The 20,621-nt window shown below is 41.0% G+C and overlaps 1 pseudogene; it reads right to left on the bottom strand.

Annotated features, from left to right (window-relative positions):
• Positions 1-3,133: 3,133 nt before the first annotated feature.
• On the bottom strand, positions 3,134-14,218 carry LOC113243682 (V-type proton ATPase subunit d 2-like; annotated as a pseudogene).
• Between the last annotated feature and the right edge of the window lie 6,403 nt (positions 14,219-20,621).

Here is a 20,621-nt window from a genome sequence, read left to right as displayed (position 1 = left end):
TGCAGTGTTCAAAGAAAAAAGGACTTAAATGTTTTAAATGTAGATGTTACAAACTCCATAAAAGCCTCTTACAGGAGAACTTATTATATCGCCTTGGCTGGAGGAGCTCCTACAATAGTAAAGAGACTAATAAAGCCTGGTCCAGGTGCATTGCTTCGTGAATGCCTGCCTGATGAAAAGACAGTATAAGAAAGCATCGTTCTACCACTTTCCAGTGTTATAGTAACTTGTCAAATTAAAGATTTAACTGCAAACATAAAGACTGAGTTAATATCTTATCTGAAAAGTTGTACCTTTGCCTTACAAAGGGACCAATCTGTAGATATGTCTGGACATGCTGGTTGGCTTGTACTCATTTGGTATCATTGCCAACTAATCATTGATCTTATTTTATGTGAGTGCTTGGCAACAAACACAGGGGTGATAAACCATTAACAGTGTTGTACAACCTTTTTTGAATCTCATGATTCTTCCTGCAACACCTGTGTTGACATTTGTACCGAGGGTGTGAGAACAGTGGTGGGTAATATGACCAGGGCCTTGGCAGGAATCAAGGTAAGAGCGTCAAATTGTTTTAGGACTCATTATATTCTTTACTATGACACCTCCACAGTTTTTTAAAAGTCAGTTTCACTAGAGAATGTCCTTGATGAAGGAATAGAAGATATTTTTATGAAATTTCAACTCTTGAGTACATTTTAAGAAATATTCTGGGATAAAATGAGAAGCATCCATCAAGCTCTTCTGCTACATGCTAAAATATGGGGGTTGTCTCTAGGGAAAACTTTGAGCTGCACGCTGAACTAGCTACTTTTTTTATGGTACACGTATTTTTTTTTTCACTTGGAAAAACAAACAAACAACTGACAGAAAATTGGTTATTCAGACTTGGGTATATGGGAGACATTTCTTGAGTATGAACAAAGTGAGATCATCACTTCAAGGAAAACAGCTGATTGTATCTGTTGCCAGTGATAAAATTTAAGCTTTTGAGTGAAATCAGAATTTTGGGAAGCTTGTATCTGCTACCATCGGGTACTTAAAAACTTTTCTGATGAGATCAGTGGCAATATTAATAAATATCATTTAAAAAGGTCATGTATGAAGTGTGTTGACATTTCAAATATCTGCATCATTCAGCGAACTGATCTTCTCTAATGATCAATGCACGATTTTGCAGAAGCATGTATGGGCAAAGAAATTATCTTAAAATGCAGGATAAGCCAATGGATTTCAAAGATTTCCTGTCATTTATCCCCTGAATCAGAAACTTTAGACTCACAGTCTTACCTTTCCCTCGAACGCTTCATTTTATTACTCAATACTTAGTGTAAATTCCTCCTCCCAGACAGCCTTAAGTATATTCCACCACCTTCAATACTATTTTTAATGTCTTCATTTAGAACTTTGGTAATTTTACTTGTTTTATAATCAATGGCAAATCTCTAACACAGCAGAGAAGGCATTTCTTGATCTTGCTACTGCCTACTTCTCCTATGTCTCCCTGTTTCACTTTTTTCCCCAGTCCGTTAATCTGATGATAGATATAGATCTTTCTGAAAACATGCTGATTCATGACTGCCTGCCTTTACTTTCTTGTGGTTTCCTTTGTCTGGAATGTTCCCCTCCTACTGCTTATTTGGAAAATTCCAAGTTGCATCTATCAAAATTCCATTCAGATGTTTCCTTCTCCAGGAAACTTTTCTTGACCTGCTTCATACCAGTAAGAGTTAGGCCCTTTATTATTCTGGATTACTTTGTAATTTTTTTCTATTGCTGTACTTGTCCTTCTGTAATGTGTTGGCTTTCTGTAGAATTCTTGTTACAGAATGATCTTTTGGTTTGATGATGTTTACACACAAATACACACACATACACACACGTGTGTTTGTATATATATATAAGCATGTGTATATGTATATGTATTTTAAAGATTTTATTTATTTATTTAAGTGACAGAGAGAGAGAGAGCACCAGTGGGGGAAGGGGCAGAGGCAGAGGGAGAAGCAGACCCCCTCTGAGCAGGGAGTCCAGGGGGCTCAGTCCTGGGACTCGAGGATCATGACTTGAGCTGAAGGCAGACGCTTAACCGACTGAGCCACCCAGGCGCCCCTGTGTTTACCTATCCTGAGCCATCCCATAAGAAACAAGCCTGTGAAATCCCAGATTGGACTTCCTAAAACAGTGTTATTGAGAGGCTAACTTTTTAAAATAGAAACTTATGAAATTTTCTGGTCTTGCTATCACATCAGTTATTCTTTGGATTTGTTTTATATGATAGCCACTATGAACGCCACTTTGAATTGGTTGCTGGAAAATTTCAAGCCAAAATTGTTGCCTCCCTCTAGATTTCGTGATCTAAATTAGCTTCATTTCAGGCTTTAGCGAGGGGTCTTACTTCATAGGAACTGAAGTGTGGCAAAGTCCATTTTCCTATACTGATACTGGGAAGCAGGGTGGGAACCACTAATGTGCAGAATTTGCAGCCTGGAATCAGTAAATCTCCTGTTTTACAATCCGCCTGCTGCTCTCTGGAGGATCCGTAAGTGTGTGATGCTCGGTGTTTGAGAAGCTTAGGGAAGCCATATGTGTTTTCTCTTCTAATATATGCATTATTTTCCCCTTGGGAAGGGGTTGTTGGATAATTTTCAACTTTCCCAAGAAGCTAATTATTTCTTCCATTATTTGATAGGAGAATTTTTTTCTCACTTCCTGTGTAAAAGCATGGGTTAATCGTGGAAAGTGAGGAATCCAAGAGGATCTAGGACCTCAAACTCTAGCTGTTTTGGTGCAGAAGCTGCACGTTTCTTTTTTTTTCTTTTTAAAAAATTAGATCTAATTTTTAATACAACCAAATAAGACTAGAAAAAGCACCATAGGGTTAATCAGAATGAATGCCTAAGGTCTGGTAAAAAATGAGACATAAACATGGAAACCAAATTGAAGGCTGTTGGAAAGAAAAAAGAAACACTGTTTCAGGGTTAGTTTACTGTTTCCAGTGAGCCTGAAATTCATGAAGGTGCAGTATGGATTATTTTTGTATAACCCAGATCATGTAACACAATTCTTTTTATTTTCCTCAAAACCTCTTCTTAATATCCATGATTTTCTGCATTTGAGGTCCCACACTGGGTCATAACATTGGAATGTAACTGTTTACTTCAGTGTCTTTGTGAAATGCATTCTGCTACCTGCACGATATTTCTCATTTCTTGTTCCTTCGGCTTTGTGTATGTGTAAAACACGCTGTAGTGGGATTACATGTTGAATGCCAGCACGTTCATTTGTATCTCACGCTCATAAAACACATCCTCCAACGTCTTTCCTCCGCTGCCATCACCCACAGTCTCAAACAAAGGCTTATATAATACTCCATAACGGTCCGCTACTGTCCTCATCTGATCAGTTTTATGCTTGAGCTAACAGGTGCCACCCCTCAGGATAGAGCTCGCCCCGGTCGGGTAGAGGGTCTCCTGGTCATCTTTACTCAGTTCAGTGCCAAAGCAGTTAAGAGTGATAAAAGCACCTTTGGCAGCCTCAGACTCAAGAATAGGATGCATAATTTCTGACATCACCATGATTCTTACAGAATTTACGGAGGTAAGATGTGTACAGCTTATTGTACAGTAATTCAATATTCAGTTCATCTAGGTATTGTCAGACATACAGTCCGTACAGCTCCGTGTATGGGGAAGGAGATCACAGCCGATTTAGGCTGAAACAGCTCTGGATCCTGGTCAGTTCCTGAAGATTTGCTCTAGACTGGAAAAAAAAAAGTGCTACCTGTTATGAGGAGTTATCAGAAAGAAATCTATAGGCCGATAGTCAGGGTTTTCATGACTAGTCTCCTCTGGTTTTCAGTGGCTTTCAACACAGCATGCTCAGTCCCGTTTTAACAGCAGCAGTCAGCTAGATAACCCACGTAAACCCAGCAAGCAAACCCAAAGTGGGAGAAGGAGAGTAGGCTGCACATTTCTTGATTTAAATGCAAGGCCCTGGAAAGTTGACCAAGTGTACAGTTTCCACTGGAGAAAATGCCGATCAGTCTGTATGTCTTTAGAGTAGGAAATTTAAAGGCTGGGAGCCTGCTGCTTGTTTCTTGGTAATTGGTGTGGCTACACCGTGGGTATCAAGGAAAGGAGGCTCCTTTGGAAGGTGCCCTTAAATTATGATGAGGTCCTCATCTGGAGGATACTGGAAAATGAAAACTATCATCTGTCATGTTCAATAGAGCTCCTGTTTTTATTGATTCCAAGGGATTATTATTAACTCACATGAATCCAAGACAGGAGTCTCAAATACATAGTGTTGGGGGTGGGGAAGAAATTAACCAAGGTTCTTAATGCTTTAAATGTTCATAACATTTAAGAAAAATTCCAGACTGGGGTAAGGTCAAAGTACAGGATCTGTGAACCTGGGTTCTGGCTGTCACCCTGCTTTCAAGAGACTGCGGAGAAAAATTCCAATCTGTAAGTTACACAATTAGGTTAAGCAAGTTACCGAAATTAGCCTTCAGAGGATGGAATCATTTAATGATTTTCTACTTGGAAGAGTTGCCTTCCTTTCTTTTTTTTATTCTTCAAATTTTTATTTAAATTCTAATTAGTGAACATACAGCGCAAAATCGGTTTCAGGAGTAGAATTCAGTGGTTCATCATTTACATACAACCCCCAGCGCTCATCACAAGTGCCCTCCTTTTTTTTTTTTTTAAGATTTTATTTATTTATTTGACAGAGAGAGAGACAGCCAGTGAGAGAGGGAACACAAGCAGGGGGAGTGGGAGAGGAAGAAGCAGGCTCCCAGCGGAGCAGGCAGCCCGATGGGGGGCTCGATCCCAGGACCCTGGACTCATGCCCTGGGCTGAAGGCAGACGCTTAACGACTGAGCCACCCAGGCACCCCGAGATTGTTCTCTATCCTTAAGAGTGTCTTATGGTTTGTTTCTCTTTTTTCCCCCTCCCATATGTTCATCTGTTTTGTTTCCTAAATTCCACCTTTGAGTGAAATCATATGGTATTTGTCTTTCTCTGACTAATTTTCCTTAGCATAATACACTTTAGCTCTATCCAGATCATTGTGAATGGCAGGAAAGTTGCCTTGTAAATTAAAAAAGTATAGACTTATTATAAAACCTTAGTTCAAAAGTAAATACTATACTCTGATAAATGTAAGATGAAAAAGTACAAACTCGTGTAAAAATAACTAAGTTATAATGAATGCTTAAATAGTGGTCTTGTTTTTTTTTTAAATATAAATAATTTTTGTTCCTAAAAACTTTTTGTATGAAAAATGGGAAAATACAATCCTGGTTTAATATCCTCAGTATCTTTGGTAAGTTATAAAATAAAAATCAGGTATGCAACTGGACTGTAGACCAATGATCAGTGGTCATAAAAAGACTTTAAAAATTTCTCTGCAGTGGGGCATCCAGCTGGCTCAGTCAGTGGACCGTGGCTGTTGATCTCAGGGTCATGAATTGGAGCCCCACGTTGGGTGTAGAGATTGTTTAAATAAATAAACTTAAAAATATCTCTGCACTAAAAATCTAAACTAGCACATAGAGGATTACTCAGTAAAGTAAATTCAAGAGAACTTAATTTTAATCTAAGCTTATTTAATATTCCTGAGCTGGGTAAACATTTTCATAAGTTACATTGTTTTGGGCATTTTGAGTTTAAATGATGTCCCTGCTCTGATTTCATCATGTATAAAACAAAAATACAGTCATAGCATTTTCGTCCATATAAAACCATGCCTTTTTTTTTTAAAATATACTTTTGGAGGGGAGCAGTTTCAGGTTTACAGAAAAATTGTTTTCTGTATGAAAAATAGTTTTCATATGTTCCCTCACTCCCTAACTTGTCCCAAATTCCTCTGTCAGTAACATCTTGCACTAGTGTGGTATATTTGTTACAATTGATAAGCCAATGTCATTACATTATTTTAAAAAAATATTTCATTTATTTATTTGAGAGAGAGAGAGAGAGAGAGAGAGAGAGATCATGAGCAGGGGGAGGGGTAGAGGGAGAAGTAGACTCCCCACTGAGCAGGGAGCACAATGAGGGCTTTATCCTAGGACCCTGAGATCAAGACCTCAGCCGAAGACAGCCGCTCAACCAAGTAAACCACTCAGGCGCCCTGTTGTTACATTATTAAGTAAAGTCTGTAGTTTTACGTCAGGGTTCACTATTTGTATGGTACATTCTATGGGTTTTGACAAATGTGTAATTACATGTATCCACCACTTCAATATCATACAGAATAGCTTCACTGCCCTAAAAATACCTGAGCTCCATCTAGTCTTCTCTGCTTCCCTCTTTCCCGGTGAAACCCTGGTGATCACTGATTTTTTACTGTTTTTTTACTGTCTCCAGTTTTACCTTTTTCAGAATGTCATATAGTTAAGAATCACAGTAGGTAGCTTTTTCAGATGACTCCTTTCACTTAGCAATATGCATTTAAGTTTCCTCCGTGTCTTTTTGTGGTTGGATATCTCATTTTTAAAAAATTGTAATAATATTCCATTGTGTGAATGTACCAATTTTTTATCCATTTACTCACTGAAGGATATCTTGTTACAAGTTTTGGCAGCCCCCATCTTTTCAAATTGGAATGCTGCATTAAATGGACTGTCCTAAACTTCATTCATTTACCTTATAGAGCAGACTTTGTTATGTCTTCAATTAATGTCTAGAAGTTTGTGAATGTAGTCATGGGTGCTCAAATAGAGATACAGTTTAAATATGCAATATCACAAATGACATGGAATCCTCATGTTACTCCAATGACAGTATCTGGTGAAAGTTAAGGTGTCATATTTCTCAGACAATTTTTTTTTAAAGATTTTATTTTTTTACTTGAGAGAGAGAGCTTGTGAGCACAAGCAGGGGGAGGGGCAGAGGGAGCAGAAGAAGCAGAGGGAGAGGGAGAAGCAGACTCCCCGCTGAGCAGGGACACTGGAAGATGTGGAGCTGGATCCCAGGACCCTGAGATCACGAAATGAGCTGAAGGCAGATGCCTAAACTACTGAGCCACCCAGGTGTCCCACAGACAAATTTTTAATATTAATGGTGATTATATTTTTCTTTAGTATTAACCTAATGTCAACTTCTAAAATCTCTAATTGACTTTAGGACCTTGGTCTGGTATCTTCTGCCTACACGATTGCCGCACTCGAGTGTGTGTTCCACTTCTCAGATGTCTGTTAACATTTTTCACGATTGTCATGACTGGATAGACAACTAAAAAACAGTAAAGAGAAGAGCTTACACTTCTAACAGCCGTTGTGTCACTTTCTGCTGAAGGTACTGTGAAATCTTTAAATCTAGTTAATACCCAACTAACATTTTCTTACGGGAATTCAAAGCTGTACTAATGATATTCATTGGACTGTTAGAACAATTCAGGAAGGATTGAGGTTTCTAAATGCTGAGGTGGTTTTCACATTCCATTTAATATCAAGGGAGGAATCTTTATGCTCTGTGAGGCAATCTGTGTAGAGCAGCTGGGCAGTTGGAGTTGAAAATTTTCCTAAACGTTCAAGATATGGAAGTGATCTGATTTTAGGGAATGGGTATTTCTTTCTTTTCTTTTTTTTTTACCCTAGAGAGAAAAAGAAAGAGGTTCCTGGCTTGCATGTAGAACTTACTTGCTGTGCTTTATTCAGCATGGCTCTGTGTTTGTACCAGTGTTTGTAACAGTCTCCAAGAGTAGCAATCTTCAAATTGGGGTTTTGTATTTTCTGGGGTATCAGAAATTTTTCCAAGGGGGACATAGGCACAGAAAATTTTAAGGGAATCTAGACTCCCAACATCCATGTGCACACGCTTGAAAAAGTGATGTGCTTAATCAAATGCTTGGTGTTTTAAGCCCCTTTAAAAATTAAAAGTGACATGCTTATGACTGCTCTTACAGTACTCAATCTCTTTTTCCCGTGTTACAAGAGGAAGGTGTACCACTTACCTATCCAAGATATAATTATGGTGCCTTGACCTGGGAATAAAATACTTCTGAGTACCAAAGAAAAGGACAGTTCAAAACCTGTAGCCATGAAGCCTCCTTTAACCACAAGTTTGTGTCCTTCTATATTTCTGTGAAGGGCACTGATCCTCAACAATTTTGTCCCTCAGGGGAGACACCTGGCAATATCTGCAGGCAGTTTTTTATTGCCATAACTGAGGGCCTGGGGATCAGTGCTAGAGGGGAGAGGTGGGGAATGCTGCTAAAGGTCCTGCAGTGCACGGGATACCGGATAATGAAGAATTTATTCAACTCCAAGTGTCAATAATGCTCTAGGTTGAGTAACTTTATGTTAAGGGTGATATGTGGCGTAAGAAATGGGAATGTTATGGCCTGTGTTACATTATTCTGGATTTGCATAATTCCTCAGGGGAAAGTTTGGAAGGCTAAAAAATTACATCTGATAACCTTAAGGCTTCCTTTTCCTTCTCTTTTTAAGATTTTATTTATTTGAGAGAGAGAGCACACACAAGGAGGGGGGGCGGGGCATTGGCAGAGGGAGCAGGAGAAGCAGACTCCTTGCTGAGCAGGGAGCACAAGGTGGGGCTCATCCCAGGACTGAGTCGCTCAGACGCCTGGAAGGTCCTTTTCTAATTTTAAAGGACTGATGGCTCCTTAGCATTGGCAAGAAATGCTGATGGTGGTGCTTTTTAAATTTCATTCAGCTGACAAATTCATGGCAAGGTTCCAATCCTTTTCTGTTTTGGGATTAGAATATTCTCAATTTAGGGGCTCCTGGGTGGCTCAGTTGGTTAAGCATTTGACTCTTGATTTCAGCTCAGGTCATGATCTCAGGGTCATGAGATCGAGCCCTGCATTGGGCTCACGCTGGGTGTGGAGCCTGCTTAAGATTCTCTCTCTTTCTCCTTCTGCCCCCCCACCCCCACTCGCAACCGTGCTCTCTTTCTCTCTAAAAATTAAAAAAAAATCTCAATTTATAAAAATCATGCAAAGAAATAGTAACTTGCAACAGAGTTCCCTAAGAACTAACAGACCTACTCACTCGTTGTCTCATCTGTAGTTCACTTGCTTATTGTTGCGTGATTCGAATCAGTGAAGGCGAAAGTCTCGACATTTACTTCTGACAGGTCACCATCATAATTTGGAGTAAAATAAACACATATTGGGAGTACTTTAATATATGTTTTCTCGAGCTTATTCTGACTTATAGGAGAAATATTTTTATTGACTTTTACCAAATATTATGGGATAATATAAAGACATTTTTCTACTTGGGTATAGGTCTATGATATACTGTTACTTCTCTGCTCATTTATTTATTTTTATTATATGCCTACTAGATTCAGGTTAATCTGATGGAAATATTTTGTGGATTCTGCTGTAAATAATTCACATAGCAATCAGAAATAGAATTTCTGTAAACTTACACTGAGTAATGATCTAACACCTTCTCTTCATTTTGCAGTTAATTTCCACTAAGTAGCTTAAATCGTGTTCTTAAAAGCAGAAATCCACTTATGTGGGGATACAAAACAAAATGTTCCAAAATGTAGTCTTGGTTGTAATGCTCTAAACTCTAGAAATCCAGGTTCATTTATTTGGGATTAATTTCTTCCCCTTGGATGTTGATACACTGTTCTATACCTCTCAAATGCATAATTACAAAATAAATCATTTTCTACAGTCAAATGAAATTACACACATACACATACACAATAGTTTAGTGCCCATCTCTTTGTTATAATTTTTTTAAAAGATTATCTATTTACTTGATGGAGAGGGAGACAGCCAGTGAGAGATGGAACACAAGCAAGGGGAGTGGGAGAGGAAGAAGCAGCCTCCTAGCGGAGGAGCCTGATGTGGGGCTCGATCCCAGAACGCTGGGATCACGCCCTGAGCCGAAGGCAGATGCTTAACGACTGAGCCACCCAGGAGCCCCTCTTTGTCATAATTTTCAAATGCACTTCCAGATGACATAAAAAAATGGGGGAAAGGTCTTTATTCAGAACCTATTGATTTTTAATTTCCAAAATCTGTGGGTTTGTTTCTTTCTAACCCCAGTTTCATCCAATTTGAGTTTCACAAACAAGATGCCTCTAACAGTTATTTCCTAAGAATTTTAAAAGCCTTTTTGGTATACTTCTAAGAACTGAGAAAGTGAAAGAAACTAACGTGTAAAAATAGCTTTGCAAATCAGGTAGTTTCTAATTCTTTGCTTCAACAAAATTGAAGAAGAACTCTACATTTGAGTTGTGAGATTGTTCAAAATAGTATTTAATAATAGCTCACCATGTGAGTGTTGGCATATAACTAAGAAGAAATTTTAAAAATGGGGTGAAGTTGCTACAAAAAATTCCTTCCATTCTTATACTTATTCTGTTTCCATACTTGTATATGTGGATAAGATTTTTTTAGTTCTTTATGTTAAAATATTTTTAAAGGAATAGAAATCATATGGAACTGGGTTCATAAGAACAATAAATAACTTTCATCAACATGAAGTTGGGAAAATAAAGCCCCTATCCATCTCTGTAAAAGAAACATTTCCAGTTAAATTTTACTTTAAAAAAATTTACATGTTTACCCAAATCTGTATTATTTATATTATTTTGATCAATTATTTCTAATAATTTAGTACTATCTTAATTCATCTGACTTTTCAAACACTTAGATCAGGAAAGAAAAAATTTATTTTAAGAACATATTTTATTGGAAAGAAGCATGCTAGATGGATCAAGAAAATATTTCTAAGACCAAAAATATATTATATTAGAATGTTGGGCCAGGGTTGAGAAAAAATAATTCTATAGGGGGAGGAAAACAAAAATATGAATTCAAAAGAAAAAAAAGGAGCAATGTAAAATTTCCAACTGTTCAGGAAGAGGTTGTGCATTTTAAAAATTAGTGATGGCTGTCAACACATTATGGTGATTAGATTCCACTGGACACGTGACAAGGTGATTAACAGTTTTATTTAAATGTGTTAATACATGTGGTGTGTTGGAAATTATATTCTTTGCAACTCTTTAGATCCATGCTGAGAATTTCAGGCCCACCTAAGCCTGTGGGAGGAGGCATATGTTTCACAACTCTCTCCAGGGACATGTGAAGGAAAGACCACTGAGTTCTTATTCCCCCTTCTCGGGTTCCCCTAATCGGAAATGGACAAGCACTTGGAGGAGAGAACCTATAGGTGTCAGCAGAGACATGAAGGAGTGGACAGTTTTGTCAGTTCTCTACCAAATAGCCCTCTCAAACTGAGGAAGGAAACATGAATGGAAAGACACACTAGTCTTGAAGCCCTTGGTATTCTGGAAGGCCCCAAAACCCGAATTACCAAATGCCAAAGCTCTCTTTTATACAGTAAGTTCTTTAATTTTTAGCGATTCTTCCCCCACTGCGAAGACCCAATTTTTTCCGTCCCTCACAATTTTCATTCCTCCCTCTTATTTACATGAAGATGACCATATTACCCCCTTTCACTACTTGGAAGAGAAAATGACCTGTGTGAGGCCAGTGGGGAAGTGGGAGTTAGGAGGTTGTAGAGCAAACCATTAGTCTTATACTTGAAGTGGTACAAACATTTAAATGTCAGGGCCAGAGCAAAATCGGGAAACAATGCAGGAAAAGAGGCACAAGTCCCTGGCCTTAGAGGACTGTAGTCCTAGAAGTCTGTCCTGAAGCAGTGGCTTTCCTCTAAAGCACCACGCATCTGGGGTCCACACCAAGTTTCTTTGACTCCAGATTTGCTCCTCATATTTGCCTGGGGTGGATATCCCTTTTGATTACCCAATCACATCACTGTGTAGCACCATTTAAACACTTACACATGCTTGCTTAGAGTTTTCTTTGTTCATTTATTTAATTTTTTAAAAAGATTTTATTTGACAGAGATAGAGACAGCTAGCGAGAGAGAGAACACAAGCAGGGGGAGTGGGAGAGGAAGAAGCAGGCTCATAGCGGAGGAGCCTGATGTGGGGCTCGATCCCATAACGCTGGGATCACGCCCTGAGCCAAAGGCAGACGCTTAACCGCTGTGCCACCCAGGCGCCCCATTTATTTATTAATTTTAAAAGATTTTATTTCTTTTTTTTTATTTTAAAAGATTTTATTTATTTATTCGACAGAGATAGAGACAGCTAGCGAGAGAGGGAACACAAGCAGGGGGAGTGGGAGAGGAAGAAGCAGGCTCCTAGCGGAGGAGCCTGATGTGCGGCTGGATCCCATAACGCTGGGATCACGCCCTGAGCCGAAGGCAGACGCTTAACCGCTGTGCCACTCAGGCGCCCCAAAAGATTTTATTTCTTTGAGAGAGAGAGCACGGGCGGGGAGGAGGGGCAGAGGGAGAGGGACAAGCAGACTCCCCACTGAGCAAGGAGCCAGACTTGGGGCTCCATCCCAGCACCCAAAGGCAGACACTTAACCAACTGAGCCACGCAGGCACCCTGTTTATTTGTTTTTGATAAAGTCTGGGACCTGGTTTCCTCCCATTGAATCACAGAGGAAAATTTTGGGAAATGCAAGAAGAGAGTTCTTGAAGTGGATCTCTTGAATTTAAGGTAACCATTTCTCAGGTTCCTGGGTGCCCTTCTGGTCACTCTCCGAGTATCTGGCTCAGCTTTCCCCTGGCCGGTGAAGAAGCAGGGGAGATCCGACAGCAGACCTGGCCTGCGAAGCTCAGCCGACAGGCGCTGGCCCTCCCTGGTGGAGCCTGTCATTGGGCACTGAGACTCCGGGAAAACGTGTACTGCAGATTTTGCAATTCTCCATCTTGACTGCTTCTCAGACTGACCATGAGGATGTTTTCACCAGCCTCTTGCCACACCTCCTCAGACCCAAGCAGCTGTAGGAGCTCACTTGCATGTGCTGACCCCCCAGGCCTGGCTTCCTGACCACACTGTGTGCCGGCCAGGCTGACTTGCCTTCCCGAAGGGCATACTCCCTTCCATCCTGTGTCGCGCATCTGTGAGTCACCCTAGCCTAGGAGTGGCGGGATACTGTGACCCTCACATACTTCGTGTGGGAAACCCACCAGTCAAGCTGAAGAGGCCTGGTATCCTCACCCGCGTTTACTCAAGCTTTTCATCCAAATCATTCAAATTCCGCCCTAATAGCCAGAGCACCGCGGACAAGCAGGCCGGCATTTATGTCCGTGGTGATTATAAGGCCAGGAAGGCGGCTCTGAGAAGGGAAGAGGAGAGGGCTTATGCTTGTCCCTAGGCTGGGACTCTGGTCTTGCTAAGGCACCCTGCCCCAGCCTGAGTTCCTGGCCTGAGAAGAGACTTCCTTTCCCACGTGTCCCTCCGAACCTCGTCTCAGGCTGAGGGACACGGCGTGAGGCCCAGAGGCTGGTGCGAGAGAGAAGAAGGCTGTGGCACAAAGGCAGGCCACCTCACGTTAAAGGAACGAGTTACGCACCCGGACAAACGTGATGAGAACGGAGGGAATAGATGTCCGACTCCAAGTATTCTCCAGGCACCCTCCCCAAGGGCCTGGATCCCTTTCACCGATCCCGCGAGGACAAGAGCACTCGCGCGTCGCCTACCAGTAGAGGGTCTGAGTAAGGGTCTGGGCAGACCTCCCCTCCTCTCCCGTCGGGGACGAGACCCATTCTCACTGCTCTCCCCACCTCGCTCCAAGGCGCCACGGAGAGAATCGGAGAGAAACCTAGAGGTCCGTATCCCTTCCTCACTGCCCCAGCTGGGTGATGCCAGGGGGACACGATTACGTCCCCAAATCTCACCCTGCATTAGCGTCACCTGCGCCTTCTTCGGGTATTTGCAGAGAGCGCCACTGGACGCCCTCTTCCTCCAGGCAGGCGCTCCGGGACAACAAGGGACCTCCCCTGGAGCCTCGGGTTTCCAGCCGCAGTGACCGCTTCTGTCCAGGTCGTCGCACCGGGCGCTGGCATTTCAGTGAGGGCCATCCGAGGCGCGGAGCAGCGGGGCCCGCCAGGTGTCTCCCTGCGGGCGCTGCTGTAGGTGAAAGACCGAGTTCTCGGAAAGCGCAACCGCGGGCTCGCAGGGGCGCGCCGGCCCCGCCCACCACAAGGCCCTGGCTATGATTGGCTCCACTGAACGTCAGTCAGAGCTCGGCGCGGTGGGGGCGGGGGGAGCGCTGCGGGAGCCCACTGCTTAAAGCCCTGCGGGGTTAGCACTTGTTCTCTGGAGAAGTCTCTTCTCCGGGTGCCGTAGGGCAGTCCAGCGACGACCTGAGAGGCCCAGGCCTCAGTCACCATCCCCGAGGTTCTCCCAGCTTGTGTGCGCTGCTCCTGCTCCCAGGGCCGGGATCCCTGTACTCCGCTTCGCCCGCCTGCAGTCTTAGCTCCCAGGCTCCGCCCCGCATCCCCCGGGCGCGGGGCAGCCAGGCCCGGGATCCGCGGCCGAGAAACACTGTGTGTGGCCTGGGAGTCCCTGTGCGGCTGCTGTGCCCGCGACCTGACTCCCACCTCTCCAGGCCCTGAGCGGCTGCGGCCCGGCGAATTAGCGCCCGCGGGGAGGGACGGGGGTGTGCAGGGCGGGGGAGGGAGAGAGCTGGATGAGGAGGAAGAGGCGGCAAAGTGGGGAAAGGGGCAGGGGACAGTGGGAAGAGCGCGGGGGAGAAGGTTGTGGGGGAGGAGGAGTGTTAGCAGCCAGCGAAAGCTCTTTCTTCTCGTGGTCCCACTCCGGTGGCTTCTCACCTCAATTCCCCTCTCATCTGCTCACCTCTGCGGGTGAGAGGAGCAGCGGGGGGATTTCAAGAAGCGTTCTCGGGTTCTTCCTGTGCTGCAGCATGAAACAGGGACTTCGAATCTAAGTCCACTTCAGCTTAATTGGTAAATGCTAATCTTGACTAATCCTGGTATCTTCCCCATTGGCAGGTGGAAGGGAGGGACGTCATCTGTTCATGAATGGAATACTTTGAAATCGCAGGTACCATGGATGTGGAAATATGGAGTCGTGGGAATCCCCAGCACTGGTCACACTCCTAAGTCCACTTCCAAATCTCGTTCACGACACAGAATGGAATAAGTAATATATAAATACATAATAAAAATGTATATATTTATATACAACATTTTTATTTATAAATATATAATACATAGTAATATAAAATTTAAATTATATATAAATATATACATATATATTTAGTGGAATGGAATAGAATAAAATAGATCAATGTTCACAGATGTTGGAGAGGATGTGGAGAAAGGGGAACCCTTTTACACCGTTGGTGGGAATGCAAGTTGGTACAGCCACTTTGGAAAACAGTGCGGAGGTCCCTCAAAAAGTTAAAAATAGAGCTACCCTATGACCCAGCAATTGCACTATTAGGTATTTACCCCAAAGACACAGACATAAGGAAGAGAAGGGCCATATGCACCCCAACGTTCATAGCAGCATTGTCCACAATAGCTAAACTATGGAAGGAGCCGAGATGCCCTTCAACAGAGGAATAGATAAAGAAGATGTGGTCCATATATACAATGGAATATTATTCAGTCATCAGAAAGAATGATTACTCAACATCTGCATCAACATGGATGGGACTGGAGGAGATTATGCTAAGTGAAATAAGTCAAGCAGAGAAAGACAATTATCATATGGTTTCACTCATTTATGGAGAATAAGGAATAGCAGGGAGATTGATAGCAGAAGGAAGGGAAGAATGAAGGGGGGTGGTAAACAGAAGGGGGAATGAACCAGGAGAGACTATGGACTCTGGGAAACAAACTGAGTGTTTCAGAGGGGAGAGGGTGGGGGGATGGGCTAGCCTAGTGATGGGTATTAAGGAGGGCATGTATTGCATGGAGCACTGGGTGTTAAACCAAACAATGAATCATGGAACACTACATCAAAAACTAATGATGTACTGTATGGTGCCTAACAACATAATAAAAAATAAAAAAAATAGATCAATGTTCAATGCCGATCACCATGCTAAATGACCATTAGATTTGAGATGGGATAGAATAAAATAGAACAGAAAATGCCAGCCTGTATCACAGGCAGTGAGCATAACCATAGTTTCATGTAATATTTGTTTCTTTTAAACATATGTGTTTATGTTTGTGTGTGTTGCAATTTTATATATAACACACACACATTAGAAAAAAGTTTGAAAAACACTGATCCTTCTCTTAGAACTGAACTCCTGGTGCCCTTGCTCCCAAAGTAACCCAAGGCTTTCTCCCTGTGAGCCCTGCCCTCCCCCCACCCCTTAGATTCATCTATAAGGAAAAGAGCCCTAAGCCAAAGAGTGACATTTCTTCAGGACATGGTAGGTGATAGAAAGGAGCTTTGAGGGTACCACACAATGATCTACTCACCATTTTTCAGTTACACTGAATCCTTTTTCCTGCAGAAAAAATTGAATTGACTGTTGAATATCTTCCCACAAAGGAAACACAAGCCCTGATGGCTCTACCAGTAAGTCGCAAGGTACACTCAGAGAAAAAATAATTCCAATCCTACAGAAGTCTTTACAGAACATAAAAAGAGGATATAGCCCCTCCTCATTTTATGAGGCTGGTATAACCCTTACACTAAAAACTTGACAGAGACCCTACAAGAAAGGAAAATTATAAGTCAATCTCACCCATGAATATAGATTTTAAGAAATCCTGAACACAGTTCACATGGACTCTCACACAGGAAAAATACATCTCACACTCAAATAAAAGAGGAAATCATTAATTTCTTGGGAAAGCTGAAGGTTGTACAGTAGCACTTGTCTTCCAAGGAAAAGAAAGGACAACATGCAGACATCTAGAAGAGAGAGGAAAAAAAAAATCACACAGCTTCCATATGATTCTTCACTGCAAAAAACAACACAGAACCTCTGTGTTCTGCATTGTGTATTTAAACCCAGCTGGGTTATTCTTAGTGCTCTCCATGGAGATTGTCTCCATCTTAGCCTCATTGTTCTTTTTTTAATTAAAAAATTAAAAAAAATTTAAAAGATCTTATTTATTTATTTGAGAGAGAGTGCACACACAAGCCAGGGAAGAGGCAGAGAGAGAGAGAAGCAGACTCCCTGCTGAGCAGGGAGCTGGTGCGAGGTTTGGGGCTCAATCCCAAGACCTTGAGATCATGACCTGAGCAAAAGCCAGATGCTTAACAACTGAGCCATCCAGGCACCCTTTAGCCTCATTTTTCTCAAAGAATCACTTACTTCAAATCAGATAAAATTATAACTCGATCAACTTAGGAGAACGAATGATAGAACCTAATACAGAAATTGCAATCATTCTACTCGATCAGTTCTCGAAATATGGTCTCTGGATCAGCAGCTTCAGCATCGCCTGGAAATGTATTAAAACGCAAAATCTCAGGACTAAACCCAGACCTAGCCCTGAATTAGAAACTCTGGATGGGGGGGGGGGGTGTCCCAGGAATCTGCATTTTAACAAGCCTCCTAGGTGGTCCTGGTGCACTTCTAGGTGGTCCTGGTGCACTCAAGTTCGGGAGCTCCTGCTCTGATTCAGCTGCTAGCACACTCACAGATAACGCTCCACTTGGACCCATGCCACCAGTGACTTCTGGCAAAAACCTTTAGATAAAATCAACAACACAATAAAATACCATAATTTTCTTACTTTTGAATAGCTCTGGATTTTTAGTGAGAATAATTCATTAACAACAAAGTTTTGAGCCAGCTGGGAAAGATCACAGAGGTAAGTATTTTCCCGTAGAGGCCCAATGTAGATTTATCTTCATTTGGCTTTTTAAATTAAAAATCTTTTAACATGTTTTATTGTGGGCTCATTTTTAGGCTCAGCATGCAACCACCCTCCTTATACCTCCACTCTCTGCTTGGTTTGTCCAACAGTCTCTCACATTTTCTTTAATAAAAATTCCAGGAGAACCATCTTATTCTGTGTGTGTGAGTACAGGGAAATGCCAATGTTTCTTTTCTGGTTTGACAGAAAAATTCATAAGTAATTTTACCTTCTTGTAGATGAAGACGTTAACTCAACACTATTATAAGAACACGAAATTATTAAGAAAGGTGAGTAATCAAAATTAGAGATGTTTTATAGGTCAAGGTCATTTTATCAGGTCTCACCCCAAATCTTTGAAGTCTAGGGGTTTGAAAAAATTATCCTTGTTAGAAATATCATTTATAGGGGCGCCTGGGTGGCACAGCGGTTAAGCGTCTGCCTTCAGCTCAGGGCGTGATCCCGGTGTTATGGGATCGAGCCCCACATCAGGCTCCTCCGCTATGAGTCTGCTTCTTCCTCTCCCACTCCCCCTGCTTGTGTTCCCTCTCTCGCTGGCTGTCTCTATCTCATAAATAAATAAAAAAATCTTTAAAAAAAGAAATATCATTTATAGGGGCACCTAGGTGTCTTAGTCGTTATGTGTCTGCCTTCTGCTGAGGTCATGATCCCAGCATTCTGGGATCGAGCCCTGCATTGGGCTCCCTGCTCAGTAGGAAGCCTGCTTCTCTCTGTCCCACTCTCCCTGCTTGTGTTCCCTCTCTCACTGCCTCTCTCTTTGTCAAATAAATAAATAAAATCTTTTAAAAAAGGAAATATCATTAATAAGAAAGTTTTGTGTTAAAAACACATTGTTCTCCCCAGCCTTGGGGACAAGAAAGAACATTTATTTTTTCTTTTTATCTTGCTGAGAATGTTGTTGCTGGCATTTCAAGGCTAAGAACTGAAATTCCATTATTGGCATTGGGTTAAAAAAAAAAGGCATACCCTGTTAGAGAGTAAAATTTTACAATATGAAACAGAAAATGATACATTAGGTTTACTTAGGCAGGGAATAGGGGACTTTCAACAACAGCTGAAAAGAAAGGAAAGTAGGAAGAGATGAAGAAAAGGAGCGTAAGAAGGAAGAAAGCAAGCTTTCATTATTCATAGGTGATATGATTGTCTACAGAGAAAATACAAAATAATCTAAGACGTAAGATTTAGTAAGAGAGTTTAGCAAGGTGTTTAGAGAGAGACACAAAAAGTCAATTGCATTTTTCTATCAAACAAAAAGGTAGGAAATGTGACAAAATGGTCCCTTTTGATAGTAACTTACAGTAATACTTAAAGTCATCAAGAATAAATTCTCAGAAAGAAAGGATATGCAAGATCCTAATGGGGAAAATTAAAAACATTGAAAGACAGTGGTGAGGTCCTGTATAAATGGAGAGATACACCATAATCATGGTTAAGAAGCCTCAATATTATAAAAATGTTAGTCTTCCCCAATATGTTCTATAGCTTCAACATAATTCCTAGAAGGATCTCTCCAGGGTATTTTATGGAATTTAGACAAACTGATTTTAAAATGAAACAAAGTAGTGCAAGGTTAAGAAAAAGCAAGATACTACTGAAGGCTGATATAATAGTGTCACTAAGACCTTGCACTATTGATGGTGGCAGAGTGTGTAGGCACCTGGACCAACAGAACAGAATGGAAAGATGGCATCAGGGCTTCTTGTATGTGAAGAGAGGGCATTAAAGACAAATGGGTAAAAGATGTACTATTCAATAAGTAACAATGGGTTAATTGGATATACATTCATCACCATTAAAAATAAATTCCAAATGAACAATGTACTAAAATATTAAAACAAACATTAAAAGTTTCAGATGAAATGTAAAAGAAATAACTGTATGACTTTAAGGTAAGGCAATATTTATTACATAAGACACACACAATTTAAAAAAATACATAATGCAGCTAATAACAAACATAAAGGAAATAATTAACAGTAATACAATAATAGTAAGAGACTTTCACACCCCACTTCCATCAATGGCTAGATCATCTGAAGAGAAAAATCAATAAGGAAACAGTGGTTTTGAATGACACATTGGACAAGTTGAGTTTAACACATATATTCAGAACATTCCACCCTAATACAGCAGAATACACATTCTTTTCAAGTTCACATGGAACATTTCCAGAATATGTCACATGTTAGGCCACAAAATAAGTCTCAACAAATGAAAAAAGATTGTAGTCATACCATGCATCTTTTCCAAACACGATGTTATGAAACTAAAAATTAACCGCAAGAAAAAATCTTGGAAGAACACAAATACATGGAGGTTACATAACATGCTACTAAACAATGAATGGGTCAACCAAGAAATTAAAGAGGAAATGAAAAAATACATGGACACAAATGAAAATGAAAACACAATGGTCCAAAATCTTTGGGATTCAGTAAAAGCTGTTCTAAAAGGGAAATTTGTAGCAATACAGGCCTACCTCAAGAAGGAAGAAAAATCTCAAATAAACAACCTAACTTTACATTTAAAGGAGGTATAGAAAGAACAACAAACAAAACCCAAAACCAGTAGAAGGAAGGAAATAATAAAGATTAGACCAGAAATAAATGAAATAGAAAGTAAAAAAACCCCAATAAAACAGATCAATGAAACCAGGAACTGGTTCTTTGAGAAGATCAACAAAACTGATAAACCTCCAACCAGACTCCAAAAATGAGAGAGAGGACTCAAATCAGCAAAATCAGAAAGAAAGAGGAGAAATGGAAACCAACACCACAGAAATACAAAGGATTATAAGAGAAAATTATGAAAGATTGTATCCCAGTAAATTTGACAACCTAGAAGAAATGGATAAATTCCTAGAAACATAAAAACTATCAAACCTGAATCAGAAAAAAATAGAAAATTTGAACAGACAAAT

This window comes from Ursus arctos, unplaced genomic scaffold (assembly GCF_023065955.2).
Source record: "Ursus arctos isolate Adak ecotype North America unplaced genomic scaffold, UrsArc2.0 scaffold_31, whole genome shotgun sequence".
Taxonomy (NCBI): Eukaryota; Metazoa; Chordata; class Mammalia; order Carnivora; family Ursidae; genus Ursus; species Ursus arctos.
Note: the sequence above shows the minus strand (reverse complement) of the source record. Positions and strands in the feature narration are given on the sequence as shown.